At 34.5% G+C, this 20,542-nt stretch overlaps 1 long non-coding RNA gene across 2 annotated transcripts in view; it reads right to left on the reverse strand.

Annotated features, from left to right (window-relative positions):
• LOC134474064 (uncharacterized) overlaps window positions 1–2,811 on the reverse strand; it is a 42,997-nt gene extending 40,186 nt beyond the window's left edge. For both annotated transcript variants that reach the window (XR_010044653.1, XR_010044652.1), the window contains exon 1: window positions 2,673–2,811. This is a non-coding gene — a long non-coding RNA (uncharacterized LOC134474064). The remainder of the gene's footprint in view (window positions 1–2,672) is intronic.
• Between the last annotated feature and the right edge of the window lie 17,731 nt (window positions 2,812–20,542).

A 20,542-nucleotide genomic window follows, 5' to 3' on the forward strand; every position in this document is an offset into this window, starting at 1 on the left:
TTATCTGATTGCACTTGAGAATGTCTCATCATTAGTTTTGAGTAGTTTCCCATGATGTGCCTTGCGATATTGTTCAGGTTTTTCATGATTGGGTTTTATATTTCTTGTGCATGGGTTGCTGGATCTACATGCTTATAAATTTATCAAATTTTGAACATTTTCAACCATCTGTCTCAAATTGTTTTTTATTTTCTTTGTACCTCGGGAATTCTTATTACAGGTGTATTAGATGGCTCATAGCTGTTCCACAGCTTATTCATTCTGTTCTTACTTTTAAAATTAGTTTTCAAGCTCTCTTTAATAGTGGATAAACTCCATTTCTATAGCTAAGGATGATGAATGTTTTCTTCTACAATTTTAATTGGCCATTGATGTCAGATATTATTTTGAAATTCATACTCTCAAAACAAGATAAGTAATATTCAAGGGAAAGTGACCAATACAGCAAAGAATCAGAGTGTCCTATCTTGTTAAGATAAGATGAAGGATCTGGAAAACTTTTTTTTTTAAAAAATCTATTAATAGAAAGACAACTTAGTGTATTTTTGGAATTTTTCATCTTTAAGGTGTAAGAAATAATGCTGAAAAAAGAAACAGGTTTAGAGAAGATTCAGTATATTTAAAAATGCAATAAGGTTTTTGTAACTGAAAGTGTTTAGTCTGCTGAGAGGTTATAGACTAGGTTTTTTTAAACACTGTTTTACTTTATAGGCTTAATTTCAATTTTTCTTACTAAACACAGTAAAACCTCTTTTAAAATTAAAGTTATTCTGGATTCACATGGAATTATAACAAATAGTAAAAATGCACACTACGTGTTTTACTTGATCTTCCTGAAAGATGCAGCACTGAGAACTGGGGTACACTGTGACAGCCCCATGTCTGTACTGAAAGGCTCAGCCTGACTTTCTCACACTTCCTTAGCTTTGCGGGTACTTGCTTGTGTGTCAGTGCACGTGTCTGTTCAGTTCCGTAGTTTTGTCTCCTGTGTAGTTGTATTTACTAGCACAATGAAGGTGAAGAAGTATGCCATCATGACATTTTGTTTATATAGCTTTTATATAATTTCTATAATTCTGTTCAAAAATGCTTCATGGATGGAATCCTGTGTCACCATTTTGGTTTCTGCAGGTTGAGTCTCCACTGAGGCTTCCAAAGTCCCTGACCAAGATATACAGGAAGCAACTGAGAATCCAGAATGTGACCCCTGCATCTCTCTAGTTGGCTTATTCTTTCTTCTTCCTTTTCGTATTCTTGTGCTGATTTATTATTTCCAGAATGTTTTAATGATAACAGGAAGGACTGAGGAATGGGAGACTCCATCTTTTCCTGAACTCACCATCACTATTGTTTTTAATTTGCAGAATTTATGAAAAGAGATTCAGTGTCAATGAAGTAATCACATTAAAATCACTCACTTCTTCCTTTGAATAAAATGAATTACAATTATCATTACTAGAGAATTAGAGGCCCTCTAACTGCGTTTTGTACATGAATTATAAAATATAAAAAACCAAAAAATGTTTTATCACTTTTGTTCCTTTGATAATAAGTTACTCAGCATTTATTTCCATTGTAAAAACTTTCTTTTTAACTAAACTGGCAACATAATCTTTATTATCAACACATCCCTTCATATATGCTGCAGTAAAAATTAGTAAAATTGTAAAAATTTGAACATATGCAAAATTTATTTTTCCTGGTGTCTTTGATTTGTAAACTGACAGCACTTTGCATAATTATATAAAGACACAAAGTCAATTATTTTGTCACAACTGATAGCAACAAAGACTGGAGTATGTATTCCAGAGTTTAAATGAGTCATTAGTTCAAGATTTAAAGATAAACTCTTTACTGGCAGAATGAGTAAGCAGGGTCACAGGATTGCTGTTACTCTAGAGAAGCTTCTGACCTGACTTTTGCCTTGCTCTGTACCTTGAAAACCTAAGCCATTTCCGATTCTTCCTCGGAGTTAATCTTTAACTGTGTTTGGAATTGCTACCATGATTTTGAAAGACAATCATGCCTGACACTTGAGTAAAATTATTCACTATGCCTTCTTTTCTAAATTTTGTTTTCTAGCAAAAGTGAGAAGGTCCTCTGGAAAGTGCTCAGCTGATAGCTTTATCAAAAAATGTGTTTTACTGGCAGAAGTCAAATGCCACTACTAGAGGGTGTTAACAAGATCAAGGAAAAATGTTTTTACAAGAAAATAACAGCATGTACTCGTTGAAAATAGATAGAACCATGTAAAGAAATGGAACTTCATTCATACCATGGTAAATCTTCAATGACAAACTACGAGGAAGAAATTACAGATTGAGTAATATCATTTACTAGAATGGAGATGTTTAAACACATCTAAATTATTAGAGAAGAGTTTGGTTTTGCTTAAGTAGTCATTCTTGTTCTTCAGGTATAATCTACAGATTATATATGAACTTTGTCCCATTTAGTTATTGAAGTTATCTTAATAGACTGATCAGTAAAAATGTATTTGAACATTTTGAATTATATAATAGATGGCCACATAAATTCATTAAAGGTACATTGACTTTTTTATAATTCTATTTCCTATGATGTGCTTTATGGTGAAATAATCATAGCTATTACAACCTAAAACAATTAATAAGACTAATAAGAAATAATTGAAGACTGTGCTGTTAACATACCTCTCACTTCCCTGTAGATAGAAGCACACGTCTTCTTCTCTCAGTTGCTGTTAGGGTTGGCAGCTCAGTGTTCTCACGGTGAGTCCCCGTGGAATTATTGACAAAATGAATACTAACTTTTTCATCCAGATCTCCCTTCCCAAGGACAGTGCAAAGTATTAAGGACTGCCTTTCTTGGTTCAATGCCAGCAATGCCGCAAAATTGTACTGGATCCAGAGCTCCTGGTGGCGTCTACAGAGAACTCTTTGTTTGACTGATTACTCTTGTATTCTTTACAGAGTTTGTACTCATCCTTGTATTAGAGCTCTCTTCAAAGAATTTTTTACAAATGAATCTCTAAAAGTCTGTTTCCTCGTGTTTTCATCATTCTGGAGTGTCCTAGTTCTAAGTGTTGGCAGGTACGTCTAGCAAAGTCAAGACCTAAGCTGAGAGAAATTGGGATACTGACACCTGGTAGTTGAATATCCACACTATTGGATAAAAGATTATTGAAAACCTGGATTTCCCTGAATTCTGAGCCTGCATAAATTTCTGTTTCCACAGTGTCTTCAGAGGCAGCCATAAAGGGTCGTCATTCTTTGTGTTTCATTATTTTTAAATTTTAATTTTTTTTTTTATTTTAAAAAGATTAAGGTGAAATAGAACATAACAACACAGGTCAGAACAGAACAATTTAAGCAACATAGTGTTTCACCACAGGACGATCCGACATAACAGTAGCTACCATAGTGTCTCTTTCCTTGAAATATTTGAGTATACCTTGATATACTATACTATCAAACATAAAAAGACAGTGTAAAACCATTCAAGAGAATGAAAGTATTACAGGGTCGTCATTCTTTAACACTGTTTACTAAGTATCTTAATAAAGTTAAACAGCATGTTTACTTCTGTTTATTTTCTTTGGGCATATTAGGTAAGTCCACCACATATAACTGATGCTATATTCTATATCAAACTTATTCTATAGCTCTTGTGCTCTATAGAGTAGTAAAAGGAATGTGGTCCTGTAAAAAACTGCCTTCATCTGATGGTTAATATTAATCTAATTTAATCAAGACTACAAAAAGTTCTTCTGTCTTCTAGAATTAACAATGTTATCACTATTTGGAATCATAAAAAATTTAGTAAGTCATCTTAACTTTAGTTATCCTTATAAAGCAGAATACATGAAACATGATTTGTGATCAATTTATAATCACTTAAATATTCCAGTTTTATTTCCCTGATTGCTTGATAGATAAAGATGTTTTCGGCCTACAAGGAAGAGGCCAGAAAGCTGTGTGGCAAGATTCAGGTACAAGATGGCAGGGATTCAGAAACTGTTTAACTTTCATTGCTCATCTAAAGGCACCTGGAGACTTTCTTAACTAATTTCATTGTCAGTCTCCTCATCTTGGCCTACAATGAATTTCACTGAACCTGCAGTCTCCTGAGAGGGCAGAGAAGGAGGCTGTAACAGTGATGAGCGGTGGAGTGTCCCTATATGGTGCAATTGGACAGATTGCATGATCTATTTTGAATGTTGGTTGAATAAATGAGTGACTGCATGATAAAGTCTTTCTTGAAACAGAAACTACAGAGGAAAAGCTGGGGGAAGAGAGAGAGAGAGAGAGAGAGGGAGAGAGAGAGAGAGAGAGAGAGAGAGAGAGAGAGAAAAAACATCAGAAAAATTGTGTATGGACACATATGAATGTGTGTACTTTTCTAACATAGAAAAGTCAAATTAAGTACCTTGAAGGCATTATTTCCTTTTTTTGGTGAAACAGACAGAAATACTTGTTTTGCTTCCTGGATTTCATGGGAGAAACAAAATCACAAAACACAAATGAGTACTATGTTTGCACTTATATACTTTTATACATACACTGTATGTATATATGTATGCATGTATGTATGTTTGTATATTTATATGTATATTCGTATTTTTTATTTTTCTTTTAGATGTTTATTCACTTGAACTGTTAGTGTGTACTGATGAATAATATTGCTTAGCAAAAATGCATTTTAGGAGAATTTGTGAGCACACTTTTTATTTACAACTATAAAATATATAATAAATGAATAATGGCTATATAGAATGATTCTTATCTTCAAGGATATGGAAAACTAAAGAAAGGTAAAATAATTTGAACAATATTATTCTGAATATGATAAAAATAAGTAGGTACACAGATATATCTTTAAATAGTAGATACAATTGTTATATTTTCAAGGAGGCATACTTTTAAGGAAGCAATTTCAAGGATAGATCAAGAAACAACATCATGAGAATATTATTTCAAAACGTGTAGTTATTTTTTCAATTTTATTTTCCTTCTTTTGGATCTAGAGACATCATATAAGGGATAAGTGGATGTGATGAGTCTTTCCTGGCAAGAGAAGAGCAAGTCAGAATGCAAATCCGCCAGAATCCTGGAGGGAACAAGGCTGGCCTCCTATGCATGCAAATGGAATTGTCTCCTGGGGAGTAAAAAGATATGAAGGAAGAGGACAAGATCTTGCATGTAATATTTGCTAAAATCTCATTACATAGACTATGAGTTTTCAGTTTTCCCAGAAGAGGCTATTATCCATTTCCTTTAAACTCAGATATAGTGTTCAAAATTATAAGATTTTCTGTCACATTTTTATTGAAAATCTGAGTTGCTAGTTGCCCTAACCATACAGTGCATCATCTTAACAGCTGTATAATTTCAGGATGCTAAGTACCCTGAAATGTACATGTATCAATCATTTTCTTTAACGTATTCTTAAATATTCTCACTTAATGGAAAATAGCTTTGTTCTTTTTTCATATGTGTCACACATCCATGCAGGACTATCACTTGCCAATATTTTTGACATCTTTTAAAGAAATATCACCTAGTTTTTCAAATATACAGAAAGGGTAGGTTTTTGCCTTGACAACTCCAGCTCTTGTTTCTATGGTATAAATAAACACAATGTTATTATATTTTGTTAATTTGGATATGAATTCACTTTGAAGACTTTCATGAAGCTTGATTTAGGATGCTCTGATGAAAAAATTGTTCATTAAAATGTGGGTAAGGCTACTTAGAGAAAATCTAGAGTTAAAATGATTTAGAAATATAATTTTCATAATTTGTCAATAATAAATCTGTGGAGCCTTAAAATGTTTGCTTTCAATCAACAACTGAAAGAGAAGCAAACTTGTTTGGAGTAAATTAGTTTTGAGGGCTTGAGGACTCAAATTTTAATTGAATGCAAATGGTGCTCTCAGTATGCAAGGCACCACCATTTGAACAATCTTGAAAGAGATAAAAAGAAGTCTCTCTGTACAGGAAATAGCACATTAAGAAGCTGTGTGTAGCCTAGTTATGTCAGTAACCAAGATTATGTGTATGTTAGTGGATCACCTCAGTAGATGAAATGTGTTATAATCAGGATGTTTATCATGCATAATTACTGAACAGGAGAAGTATTATATGGTCTTGACAAGTAGGGATCTGTGTTTCTAGATTTATGTTCTTTTAGTCTCTTAAGTGGAGCTAGTTATGTAGTAAAGTAGCACAAGCAGATGGACTGCCCTCCAGAGTATAATAGAATAAGGTAGGATTTTACAGGAGAGAAAGTTTCCTTTAGCAAAAGCACAGAAGCACAAGAAGCTAGAAAGATCAGTTCAACCACTGACCAAAAGTATTGGTCACATGAAAATTCACTTGATATATCTCAACCTCACAACAAATAGGTCACTTATGGAGAGAGAGAGAGAGAGAGAGAGAGAGAGAGAGAGAGAGAGAGAGAGACAGAGACAGAGAGAGAGACAGAGAGACAGAGAGAGAGACACATAGAGAGACAGAGAGAGACAAAGACAGACAGAGAGGGAGAGGGAGATAGAGAAAAAATATTTTTTCAATAGATATTTGTGACTTTAGTTCCATTTGATTATCTTTCTTACGTTTTATTTTCTACAGACAGTGCTATATATTTGATTGTATGAAGATTAAGTGCAGTGAGCATTAAATAGTAAGATCTACACAATTATTATGCTCCTGATTTTATAAATGAGGAAAATCTAAAAGTCAGTGTTGCCCAATAATACCCTGGTAGATAGTGATTAAAGTGCCTCATTTCTCCACAGACATCATATACAAATTGCTCCAAAGGTTAGTGATGAGTAAATGATTATTTTCCATGACTCTCTTTAGTCCACTGGTCTTGGACTCACCTGGCAGCTGCATTTTCCTGGTGGCCAAGTGTGTAAGGGTAAATCTGGAAAAGCTGAGGCGAAGCCTCTTCTTCTAGTACCTGTGTCTATGGCATCCTCACATCTGCATAGATGAAACAAACCACCATCATTAAAGACCTCACTATGTTCCCATTTTCCACATTTGCTAGTTTCACGCTCGCTAGAGCAGGTCATGTGATTATGCCTGTAGTCATCACTGGAGGCCATATCTCATGAGCTTGCACCCAGTGAGGCTGTTTATTGGAAGGGGTCTGAGAAACAGCAATGTACAACTACGTGTGTCAAAGATCCTTCAGTTTGTAACATGTGCACCTTTACTTGACTTCTTTAGCTAAGGACGTGTGTAAAATATGGAATGGTCACATATGAATTATCAGGATGAATGCTCTTTGGTGTTTGTGTGTGTGTGTGTGTGTGTGTGTGTGTGTGTGTGTGTACTTATGTGGGTACTCATGAGTACTCACAGAAGGCAGCACTGTTGAGACTCCTTGAAACTACCGGAAACTATAGCTGTCTACAAGTGAATAGAAACTGTCTGGATAAGCAATATCATAGAAGTTTGTAGGGAAATGTGATAAAATTAATAAAAATTGAAAAGTAGGAATTTAATCAGAAACAGGTAACTAGGAAATTGATACTTGCCTTCCCCAACTGCTAACACATTACTTATTGATGCACCTTTGATGACATCAGTGTGTAAGGAAACAGAAATTTATCACTGAATGGAACATAGCCTAAAGTAATATGTATCCGTATATATTATTTGTGGACAGTTATCTTGAGAAGATTCACTCTTGTGTGATACACATTCATTGGGATCAGGTTTCCATAAATCTTTGAGCTCTTTCTCTCCCAGATATAATTAATAATTCTTCAACCTTCAGTTTTCTATTCCTGGAGTTGGAGCCCCTGTCCTTTAATCTCTCCTAGTGCTAGACACTAAGTAGGCACTTGATAAAACCAGGGATTGCTCCCTTATTGTTTTGTGAATTCCTATAGAAAAAAAAAAAAAAAAGCAAAACAAAGTGAAACAAAACAGACCAGCTCCTCCTGCTCCTGTCCTTCCACCTCCTGCCCTCTTTCTGTTCTTCCTTCTCCTTTCTCCTTCTATCTCCTTTTCTCTTTCCTTTATTCTTTGCTTTGTTTCTTTTTCTCCCTTCGAATTTCCACTGTCCAACTAAGTACAGTCCCAGTAGATATTGGATAAATATTTGTGCATTGAATAAATGTTTTTATAGCTTTTGTTCTAATTACATTAATTAAACAAATTTGCTGGTTAACCTGAAAACTTATAATTACATTAATAGCATAAATATGCCGTATTGTAACTACATATAATTTTGGAATACAAATGTTATATAAAATGTCCTTGTATTGTGGTTCTTTAATACCAAAGAAGTGCTCTCTCAGGCTACTACTTACCTAGTATCTCTTACTAGATAATATTTACAAATAGATTAAAGTTTCACTGTCTTTATTCATATGTCTACCCAGAATATTCAGATATTAAACCTTTTCAAGGACAGATGACAGAATACTAGGCAGTGGGATTAATATGTTTTATATTAATGTTTCTGCTGCACATCTATTCAAATGACATTTCACAGCTCTCTTTTGATACTGAAGAGTCATATTTTTGTTCCATTGATTCCTATCAGGTCATCAACTTGCACATAGCTTAGCCAGGTGGTGGGGGGACAGAGGCAGAAGATTTAAATTCAGGCTGGTCTGTGCGTGTGTGCGCATGCATACTGTGTTTCTCTCCCTCCCTCTACCCTTCCATTCACTCTTGATTCCTTTTGTCTGTCTCTTTTTTTCTATCTTTGATATAGAATATTTTAAGTATTTCTTAACTACAATATTTCCAAGAAGGTTTAGTCATGTGCTTTTTTTTTTTTTTTTTTTTTTTTTTTTGTCTTTTTCATTTTTATCGGTACCGGGGATCGAACTCACGACTGCCTGCTTACAAGGCAGGCGCTTATGCCGCTGAGCTAAATCCCCAGCCCCTCATGTATAGGTTTTACAAGCATATATATGTCAAATTCAGTAAAAATTTACAAGTGATTAAGCATATATCTTCCAAACAACAGCAGTAGCTTTTCTTACATTGTGTTTTCATAGCCAGTTGTCATGAATCTTAATTTAATGTCATTATTATGGACTATTTTATCATTTATTTATACTTCTGTAGGTTTAATAACTTGAACCATGTATGCATTTTTCTACCTTTATACAAACTGTACACATTTTTAAATATACATCTTTACCATGTTGACATAGAATAAACTGTTTACCTTCTTAAACATTACTTTCCAAATGTTTTTGGATGCTACAACATGAATAAAATAGATGCATATTAAATAAATGAAAACTCATGGAAAACTACAAGTTACACAATTGTGTTTTGTTATGGTTTAAAACTGTATCTATCAAAAGTCTCATTTCAGGGGCTGGGGATTTGCTCAGTGGCATAAGCTCCTGCCTGGCAAGTGCAAGGTCATGAGTATGATCCCAGCACCCCCACCCCCGCAAAAAAAGTCTCATTACAAAGGGGAGTACATTGGAATATAAATGGATTGTGGGGTGTTACACTCATCAGGGTTAGTTCATTGAAAAGTTATTGCAAATGGGGCTTGGTTTAGAAGAGGTCGATGGCACATGAGTTGGAAGGGTACTTTCTTCTTCCTTTCTCTCTCTTCTTCTTAGATGCAATTGGATTGTCAAATCTTAACACTTTCTGTCTTGCAGCCAATAAACCATAATTTCAAGACAAAGAAACTATGACCAAAAAAAAAAAAAAAAAAAAAAAAAACAAAAAAAAAAAAAACCTCTCGTCTTTTAAATTGTTGGTGTTATAATACTGTTGACTAATGCAGAAAATTGATACTAGAAAAGCAGCTCTTAGTGTGACTGTATGTACCTGGCCATCTGGTGAAAAATCCTTTGAAAGTAGTATTCAGTAGTATTCAAAGATTTCTTTGCTGGAGAAATTCTGGAAGGTTATATTCAGAAATAGATTGATAGCTCTATTTGGAGTTTGGAAGATCAGCGTCATGATAGAAGAGGGAACAGACAAGGCAGGCCAAGAATAGTTTATTTGGGTATGAGTATTCTTTTGGAGGTTCATTTAGAGGTTGTATATGTTACACTCTGGCCAAAACAACAGTCTACATTTTGCCAGGATTTTTGTGAGCTCACGTGTAGTCCAGGTTGGCCTGGACCTCAGGGCAGTCCTCCTGCCTCAGGCTCCAAAGTGCTGGGATCAGAGGCATGTGCCACCATACCCGGCCTGTTGTCTTATAATAGTTCTAGGGAGTTCATGTTGGGGGGTGAAGATTTCATACTTTGGAAAAGTGACTCGAAAATATATATGAACTAAGTAGACCTAATTATGACAATTATTTTAGGAAATTGTTAATATATAGTTATATAAAATTTTGGCATGTGGATATTGACAGTAGAAATAAGTTTACGTTATTTTGGTGGTATTTTTTGCTATTATTTTGTTTTTTTCTGTTATTGGAGATTGAACCGAAGACAGTCACCACTGAGCTATGTCCACTTCCCTTTCTATTTTTATTCTGAGACAGGCTCTCATCAAGTTGTTACATTTCCTAAGCTAGTCAAACTTGTGATTTCCCTTCCCTGTCCTCCCAATGTGATGGGATTAAAGACATAGTCACCTAGTCTGGTTAGTAAGGGTGTTTATATGTCATTTGTTTTATTTCTTATTGTAGCGCTTTGAGCTCTCTCTTATTTCCTTTGTCTAAATCACGGTTGTTTTATTTTATTTTTTTTCCATTCCTGAGGATTTTTTATCTTAAAAGTTAATATTTTTAAAAATTTCTACAATGATTAAACATTATCTATTTTATTTATTTGTGTCCTAAGTTTTATTATTTCACTTTTTCTCCTTGTTTTACTTTTAACTTGATCTATTTCTTTGTTCCTCAAAGCAGAAATTTAGACTATTGATATGAATTTTTTTCTGCTTTGATATAGATTTTGTATACCATTGTATATTTCCTTCTAAGTATTATTTAAATGTATTCTGTTAGTTTTTGTATGTCTTTGTTTATATTCACCTCAATATATTGTCTAAATTTCATTTAAATTATTGTTTCTCCTGTTATATAGGAATGTGTTGTTTAGCGCATATTGTTATATGCATTTAATATATGTATTTCCAAATTTTCTTTCTTATTGCTTTCAAAATTTAATTATGCTTTAAGCAGAGAAAAAATATAATTTATATTATTGTACTCCTTTAATTGCATTGACTCTAGTGTTATGGCCCAGCATGTTTGTCATGGAGAATTTTCCATATACTCTTGAGATGAACGTGCATCGGGTTGCTGTTGTTTAGTGTGTTGTATTTTGGTCACCTAACACTAGCTGGTCTATATTTTTATTGAAGTATCCTGTAAATTTGTTGATTCCTTGCATAGTTATTATATTCATCTTAAGTGGAAATTTAGTCTCTAATAAATATTTTTGAATTGTCAATTTCTCTTTCCTGTTCAGTTAGATTTTCCTTTGTGCATATATCCATTTCAGATATCTTATATTTATTGTTTAAATGTTTACTTTCATCTTATTTTTATTCTTAGAAGTAAATACACATGCTATGGTAAAGCAATGTAGATTATGTTATTTTTAAAATATATTCTCTCATTCTCTGCTTTTCACTGAAAACTTTTTTCATTTAATATAGTTACTAAAAAGATAGATTCCTTAGATGCTACTTTGTTATTTATTCTTTTATCTTAAACAGACACTTTCTAGTATGACATTTAAATCTTTTGTTGTATTTTGTTATATATGTCAATTATTTATTTAGGTTACCTAAAAGTCTCATGCTGTGTGATGCCATCCTTATAATATTCTAGAGAATGGAAAAACATGAGGACATTAAAAATTCAAAGGAAATCAAGGCTTAAATTTGAAAGAAGAATAAATAGGCAGGGGAGAGGATAATTAAAGCATTGAAGATGTATTCTATGATACTAAAATGGTAGATACTTATCGATACATATTTGTTACAATCTACAGAATGTATAACATTATGAGTGAAACTTCATATAATATCATGTGTTAAGTAAAGGTTTGTTGATTATAGCAAGTGTATTGCTCCATTTAAGGTTCGTTGATTTTAGCAAATGTATTGCTTCATAGTAAAAATATAGGAGGCTGTGTGTGATGGTACGGGATTCTCTGACCTTCTAACTCAGGTTTTTGGGAACCTAAAACTTCTCTAAAATTTGAAATTGATTAAGTTCAACAAATTGAGATGTAGACAGAGATTGGATGCAATTGTGGGATAAAATTATTGCAAGAGGGCACATGAGGGTAAGTTGATGTTGTATCTTGACTGTGGTGATCATTTCACAAAGCTATACCTGAGACAAAACTCCATAGAACTAAATCTGCAAACACAGAGATTATTATATAGTTATACCTAGCTATATGTTAGGGCTTAGCTCCTGAATTCCTTGGAATTATAATTCTACAGATGCTCAATTTCTTAATGTAAAACATCATACAGTTTTTACATATAGCCTCACATATCATCTTACACTTTTAAAATTGTTTTTAGAGCATATTTTAAATTATTTGTAGATTACTTATAATAGTTAATACAATATAAATGCTACATAGATATTTGTCACACTTTATAGTAGTGACAAGAAAAAATCTGCGCAAATGCATCTTTTAAAATTTTTTCCACTATTGGTTGAATCAATGGATAGACATCCATTTAAGATGTGGATCAAGTATACATAAAAATAAATCTGAAGATACTCTTTGGAGCATCTATAATACATATATAATATTTCTTAAATTTATTTATGTACTTCTACTAGTGTTAATTTCTTCATACAAGTCCTGCTATTACCTATTATCTTTTCATTTCCATTATTATTTCTTGTGGGACAAGTATACTAATGAGGAATTCAGTTTGTGTATGTTATAATTATTTCTTAATTTTGGAAGAAAATTCTTCCATGTATAATATTTTTGTTTGTAATTTTTTGACATTATCTAAATTTCTAAAATCATCAGTTTCTGTTGGCAAGTCAGTTATCAGTCTTACTGAAGTTCCCTTTTACTGACCAGTCATTTTATCCAACTAATACTGACCCTCCTGCCTTTGCTTTTTGATGAATTTCTTTATTTTTTTAAAAATAAACTTCATTTTATTTATTTATTTATTGGTACCAGGGATCGAACTCATGACCTCACACTTTCCAGGCAGGCATTTATGCTGCTGAGCTAAATCCTCAGCCCCAATGATGGTTTTCTTTCCATGAAACTGACTTGAAGTTTAAGTATTTTAGTGATAGAAATTAATATCATTCATCAGATGTGCAATTGTAAGAAGACCTCAACAATAATTCAAATATTCTTTGTTTCATTTTTTCTCCTTTTCTTCCGTGACTTCCATTATGCTATTTGTCATGACCCAATGTTATTTGTCATGACCCAAAAGTTCCCCCCTCCAAAAAGATATTTACCTCAAATCCTTGGGACTTATGAATGTTACCTTATTTGGAAAAGAACTCTTTGCAGAGGTAATTAAGCTGATGCTCTTGGAAATGATATCATTCCAGAATATCCAGGTGGGCTTTAAATGAATGAGAGTGTTCCTATCAGGGATGCAAAAGAAAAGCTAACAGATGAGCAGAAGAAAATGGAATCACACATGTAGAGATGAATGGTAACTAAGTAATGCCCACAAACACCAGAAGGTGGAAGAAAAAAAGAGGATTTTCCTCTATACTCCAAAGTAGAGACATGAAGCTCTGTTTTTCGGTACCATGACCTCCAGCAATGTTACATAACAATATTCTGTGATTTGAAATAATCAAATTGTCACAATTTTTATGGCCCTAGACCTCCAGAGATCAGAGCCTGATATTCTGGGAGTGGTCCTGCTCATTGTTAGTCTACATACATAAATAAATCTGCCTTTAAATCTTGGTTGTCCTGTCAGCTTTTCTATTTGCTGTTGCATCTGGTGCACTGACTGGGGAAACTTACCTCTTCAGTCACTGATGGCCCTCATAGAGCAGGAGCCTCTCAGCGCTCAACAGCAAGGTGTGTCCTTGAGATTTCTGAAGTCCCCTTGGATGTCTGGAGGAGGATTCCTGGCTTCCCACTTGAGCAGCACACATCAGACCCCAAAGAGAGGAGGATACAATCTATCTATCTGCCAGTCTGTCTGTCAGGCTGCCTTGCTGTCTGATTCCAGTGGGACTCCAGTAGTGTCTCAGATGGTCATCTGTGAGTCTTGCCCAGTTGGAGCAGAGGAGCTCCTCATAGTTAAGGCCACACTCAAGGGAAGGGGGGCTGGAATGTTTAACCTCAGTGCCTGTTGAATGAATGTGTGAGTGAGTAGAATGGACAGTGTAAGCAATAGGCTGCTCTGCCTGTGCCCCAAGACTGGGAAGCACTGGTTGTGGTGGCTGATTGTGCCCTGACCTTTGTTGTAAGGTGACACACATATGTTATAACAGAGGACCCTGAGTCTGACCTGCATCCTTACATTCATCAACCCTAAGCTGCTTGACCAACCATAACACCACCACAAGTAGTACCATTTCCTACACAACAGCCTCCTACTCTGCTGTCAGCAGCTCCTCCTGACTCTTTTTAGTACTGGAGAATATCACATTATTTTTAGATGGGGCCAGAAGCTCAGTAGTCAAAAGTCCCCATCATGGTTGATCCTGATGCTTGGTGAATACATTCCTATCCCATGAACATCCAAACTGGGACTGCAATGTGACAGAGGGCCATGAAGCCTTAGTTCAGTACTGCACTGCTCTTCTGGTGGACCTTAGAGAAGGAGGTGAGAAGCCTCTGAACATGTCTAAAGTTACTGAAGTTGCCCACTGGAGCCTCCACTGAAAAGAAATTCTGCCAAAGCATATCCTGTGAGGTTGATGGACATTTTATCAAACATAAATTCCTAGACCTGATTGAGTGCACTCTACCTCTCCTGTGATATAACCTGACTCCTTCATGCTCAAGTCCACTGTCCCAGACTTAATATTGAAACTGACTGTACCACAGAAAAAATAGTGCCATTGCAATTGATCTCCATGTATGTTGCCTTAGTTGTCTGCCACCCACGGCCTGCTGGTACACCTATCTGGACCTAAATAAATATCCTCTTCTGACTTTGACTGGCTCTGGTCACCAGCCCCTCTTTGCCTTCAAATATAAAGAACCCAGTTGTGGACTCAAAAGTCAAATTACTTGGTCTCAGCCTCCCAAAGGTTTAATGATGCATACGCAGACTGTCAGTCCCTAGAAGCACCCAGTGGATGCTCCAGCTTTTACCTTTGCCTCTGGCTCTGACAGCTGCTGTCCTTCTGATCACAAAAGCCAACAAGCTCAACCTAGACCAAAACCTAACTGTTCAGGTGCCACATGCTGTGTTGGTTGAACTGTTCTAAAGAAGGGCTCCCTGACAGATGCTGAGAACACCTCAATTACAGATGGAAGTAGCTCTGTTAAGAATGAAGTCCCACAGGTTAGATGTGCTGTGTTCATCTTGGACAAAACTATTTTGGTCAAAACTCTCCTGAAAGGATAATTTGCACAGTAAACTATGGTTTGGAGACCTGATGCCAACAACACAAAATAATCTCGTCCTGAAACCTAAGTCTCTTCTGAGGATCTAATTGACTGAAACATCAACTCCAGCTGGAAAAAATTTTCCCAGTATACCCTAAAGATCAGAGCCAGATCTGCCCCTATCATTTTCTCTACAAACTCAAACTACAGTGCTGACACCCATAGTCCTATAGCCAGCTCAGTCTTCATGGTCTTTCTCATTGGCCGGTCCCGACCTCATGTGTTACAGTACACTCTCCCCATTTAAAGATGTATAGATAGATCACTGAGAAATAAAATATGACCCTGCAGAAATGGCTTGTAATCATTTAAAAGTTCAGGTGTGTCTGTAGACATTTCTGCACACATATATAACAAAGTATATATTAATTGCTTCTGCAAGTTTCAGAAACACAGCCTTAGATCCACCAGAAAATTTAGCTAGATAGCTCTTTCAAGGCTCACTCTGAAGAGACAGTGCATGTATGACTAAAGCCTGCGGACACCATTCACATGACTGCTCCATACCTATTGCTCCTGATTTTTCTTTCTTTTCAGGATGCTTGTCCCAGTCCTTGCTTCCCTGTGCCCTAATAGCTGTTTCTTATTTCTCCTTAAACTCTATGGAGAACAATCAGCCAAACACTTGACCAATATTTGATGGGTGCCTAAGTCACAATGGACACTCCTAGATCAGATTAATTCCATCACTACCTTGCCAAGGCAATGTTACAGAACAGACAGGCCTAAATTATGACTCTCGCTATAGAGCAATTTAGGGAAAGCTCTGTAAAAATACAATCTTGGGGACCTCAACTAGTGTCCATCCTAGGATTACTGACAACCCTAAATTCTAGTTTGGCCTTGTCTCAGAAGATCACATGTTATATTCCCATCAAAAATTTCCAGGGAAACTAAAACAGGCGGTAAATGAAGCAAAAAGGCACTCCTCCCTCCCCCCAACCAGCGTGGTTCAACCAGTGTCTGTTCAAGATGCTCCAGTCTCTTAGAAAATGTTGGTCTCTGTGAAGCACATTGTATAAACCAATCCCCAATTGACAATCCATTTTGCCTCTATATTTCCTGCTTGCTTATTTCATGTAAGTCCTAGACAACTAGAAATCAGGTCCTCATATTTTGGGAGTGATCCCATTATTGCCCTTTGATATAAATAAATCTGCCTCCAAATCCTTGTGTCATTTTGGTGTTTCTGTTTGCCTTTTCAGCCCTTCATTAAGTTAGCTAATTCTTTCTTCTTCTAGCTTAAATTTTCTGTTGATACTAGCAGTTTTTCAATTGTGTAATGACCTTTCAAAATCCTGTAAATTGTTGGATTCATTTTTCAAACTTTTCTATTTTTTCTCTATTTTGAAATTTTATTTGAACAATCCTTCTTGCTATATTTTCTTTTAATTAGTAGATATAATTTTTTTTTCAAATTCGTAATGTTTATTTTAACACTTGTATAGTAAGTTCAACATGTGAGTGTATGAGACAAAGTTTCTATTAGCTATTCTTGTGTATACTCTAACAATCTTACATGTCTCATAATTTTTTGGACATTAGTCAGTTTCACTAATGTAATATCATAGTTATAGAAATAAACTCACTCTATGGGTTTCCTTGGTTTTATTGATAATCCTGTTAAATTTGTTTAATGATTTTCCTTGACCAGTTCAGTAAAGTTAATCCTTCATTGTCAAACCAGTTGCCTTTCTGGTGAGCTAATAAACAGATAGAAATATCCTTAAACTGCTAGAAAAATAATTCCTCAAGAAAGAGTCCACACGTGTGCTGGGATAAATGTTAAATTATTTTGTGAGAACTTTCCAACTTTACCCAACCCCTCACTTTCTCCATGTGTAGAGTTACAAGAGTTACAATATGAGTCAAAGCCATGAATTCAGGTCCTTCTCAGGTTCTCAGGCTTTTCTGTAGACACATACAGCCATGATTACAAGAACAAATTTTTAATTTCTTGAGAATATTATCATATTTTCACAACCCACCATGGACATCTCATCTTTCCAATACCTCTTTTATCTCTTTTGGGCCGATTTATGTAGCACATAGCCTCACGCCCTGGGCTGCTCGTAAGTAAAACAGAAGCCTCTGATTGTTTTTGACAGGGCTTTCCTCACTGAGAGAGTTCTGACTCATGTCAAATAAAATAAAGACGATGGCTGTGACTTTTTAAGAGATATAGCAGGCAAGCTAAACAGTAATTTTTTGTCTTTTATTTTTTGGTACCAGGGATAGAACTCATGACCTTTCAAATGCCAGGTAGGCATCTATACCCCTGGCCTTTGACAATAATTTTTCAGGGACCCCACACTCATCTTGTTGTACCAGTGACTCATCCTGATTTTTTTGGTTACACTGATTCCAAAACTGCTATGTAAGAAGGCTTTCATGATGGCAGCTAGGCAGGAATATGAATTGGATACACTAATATTTTTACCCAGATTTTTCTTTAAAAAGAGTCTTCAAATTGCTATAAGCTTCAGTTATTTACAGAGCTCTAAAACATCAGATTTGTCAAATTTTTGCTAGAGGTTCTGTTTGTCTTTTTGCAAGTTTTATAGAAGACGAGATATGCAAACAACAGCCACTAGAGTTCTGCATCATGCAAGAAAATTGACTCATAATTTAATCTTTTCTGGGGAGAATTTCAGTCACGAGTGTGAAGCAGTATTTAGTTTAAGTATCACTTTTTGAAGGATACAGATAAAGAAATGGATATAGATAATTAGCAACTTTACTATGTTCATTAAGTAAAATGTGAGTCTATGTACTCATAAACTTTGTCTTTACATCTGCAAACTGGATTGAACATTATTGATGATTCCTGCTTCTTGTTAGTATTGTCTAAATTGTGCAGGGTGACCATTTCTCTTAAATCTTCAGCTTTTACTTTAATAGCATTGCTATCTTCATTTTCATAATCACAGAGATACATCCTTCTGACAGTTTCTAGTCATAGACACTTATCCCAACCAGATTTTAGAAAACATACCATTCATTTCCAGTAGTCATTAATGAAACAGGAGTCAAGGCCTTCTATAAGGTTCTGTTTCGTTAATTAAGTCCTAGCATGCACAATTAAATTCAAACATCATATCCCCCAAAACACTGAAGTAGTTATGAATAATAATTTACTAAGAAACAATAAATTCACCCTCAATGAGGAGAATAGAGAAATAATTGAATGTAGAAAATATCCCATGGGTTATAGAGGCCTCATTTAAAATGTTGTACTAGCAAAGAGCATGTTGACAACATGAAAATAGGCATGAGCTACTCTTTAGATCTCAATCTGATTTCTTTAATAGTCACAACCCAGGATAATTTTAACATATGAGATGGAAATTTCTTGTGCTGATTGATCACAAATTACAAAAGTAAACTCAATGTAATCATCATTTTCTTTGTTCTTTGTCATGATGATTTTCTAAATTACTTTTCTCCTATGCTGAAATAATATTGAATATACTACGATATTTAAGTGATGAGAAAATTTTGCTTCTTTATAATTTTTAGAAATAGTTCTTTTTTATAATTTATTTATTTTATGCTTCCTCCCTCTATAAAATTCAAGTGAGCGAGCGTCAAAAGCAGCCATTTTGTTCATATTTCGTTTACCAAAATCTGAGCCCATATTTAACATAATCATTGGGCTAAATAATTTTTAGTAGGTAAATAGAAATTTAATTTGAATTGAAAAATTCAAAATTTTACCTTAATATCAAAATACAGATAATTAGTTTTTTGCATAAGGTAAAATTGCCTTATAAAGGAGTAATATTTTTAACATACACACATGCTGGAAAAGCTGGGAGTTCCATAGTATCTAGAAAGTCATATTCAGAAAGTTTTACTAAAAAAAATTCCAATTCAAAAATTCTTGGCAATTTAGCACAAGACTGAAGGAATCAATGCAAATTGTAACTTATCAGACCAAACAGGGCCACATGACAGTGATACATGTGTAAGCCTGTAAGGTGTACAGGATTTTCCAAATGTTTGAATTTTAGGTCTACAATCTTCTAATCCCAGAAGAACTGGTTTGAAATATGCTTCCTCTAGTAGCTCTATTTTTTTATATAATCTTTGTAATTATTGTGGTTTGCATCTGGACACTATTTATATGTATTTATTGTAGTGTTTCTAAATCTAACCATTGTTTGGATACAGAGTTATGGTATTCTAGCTGACATTGCTGAAGTTATTTTTATAAAATATTTCTGTCTTTTTTTTTAAACTATAGAGAACTGACAATAACTTCTTGTTTAATAGCGGAATGCCATGAATAACTTCTACACAAGAACAAAAAGATAACAGAACATTTCTGAGGATTGAGAGTTCAGGATAATTCCAGAGAATGATTCACATAAATTGTGAAAGTAATCCCTATGTTTAATATGAATTAATAAATTATGAGGGTGATTGAAGATTTGAGTCATATCTTTAGATTCCTCATGGAATACATAACAATAGCTTAGATACTGATCAGTGTAAGTGAAAGGTTTATAAACAATTTATTTATTTATTTATTTATTTATTTATTTTTTACCGGTACCAGGGATCAAACTCACGACCACGCAGTCGCAAGGCAGGCACTTATGCCGCTGAGCTAAATCCCCAGCCCCATTGTTAAACTCAATTTAGATAACTTAGAGTATCAGAAAAAGATGAAAATGCAAAAAAATCAGTTGAAAAAGTTAAGTTGGCTTAACACCAATGATTTTGATATGCTTTAAAAACTTTTTAATGTATTTGTATTTTTTTAATGACAACATAAGGAAAATTTAGAATTGAGTTATTTTGTAAGATGATATACAATATTAACTTGCAGTGATGACTTTATATTTTTGGAAATTGTCTTTTTCCTTTTTATCAGTACCAGGGATCAAACTCATGATTGCCTGCTTGCATGGCAGGCACTTATGCCACTGAGCTAAATCCCCAGCTCCCTTGAAATATGTTTTAAACAAGTAGTGATTCTAACTTCATCTTTCTGATTGTGGTATAGTG

Source organism: Cavia porcellus, unplaced genomic scaffold (genome assembly GCF_034190915.1).
Source record: "Cavia porcellus strain 051 isolate PalLab524CR breed Dunkin Hartley unplaced genomic scaffold, mCavPor4.1 scaffold_30, whole genome shotgun sequence".
Classification (NCBI taxonomy): domain Eukaryota; kingdom Metazoa; phylum Chordata; class Mammalia; order Rodentia; family Caviidae; genus Cavia; species Cavia porcellus.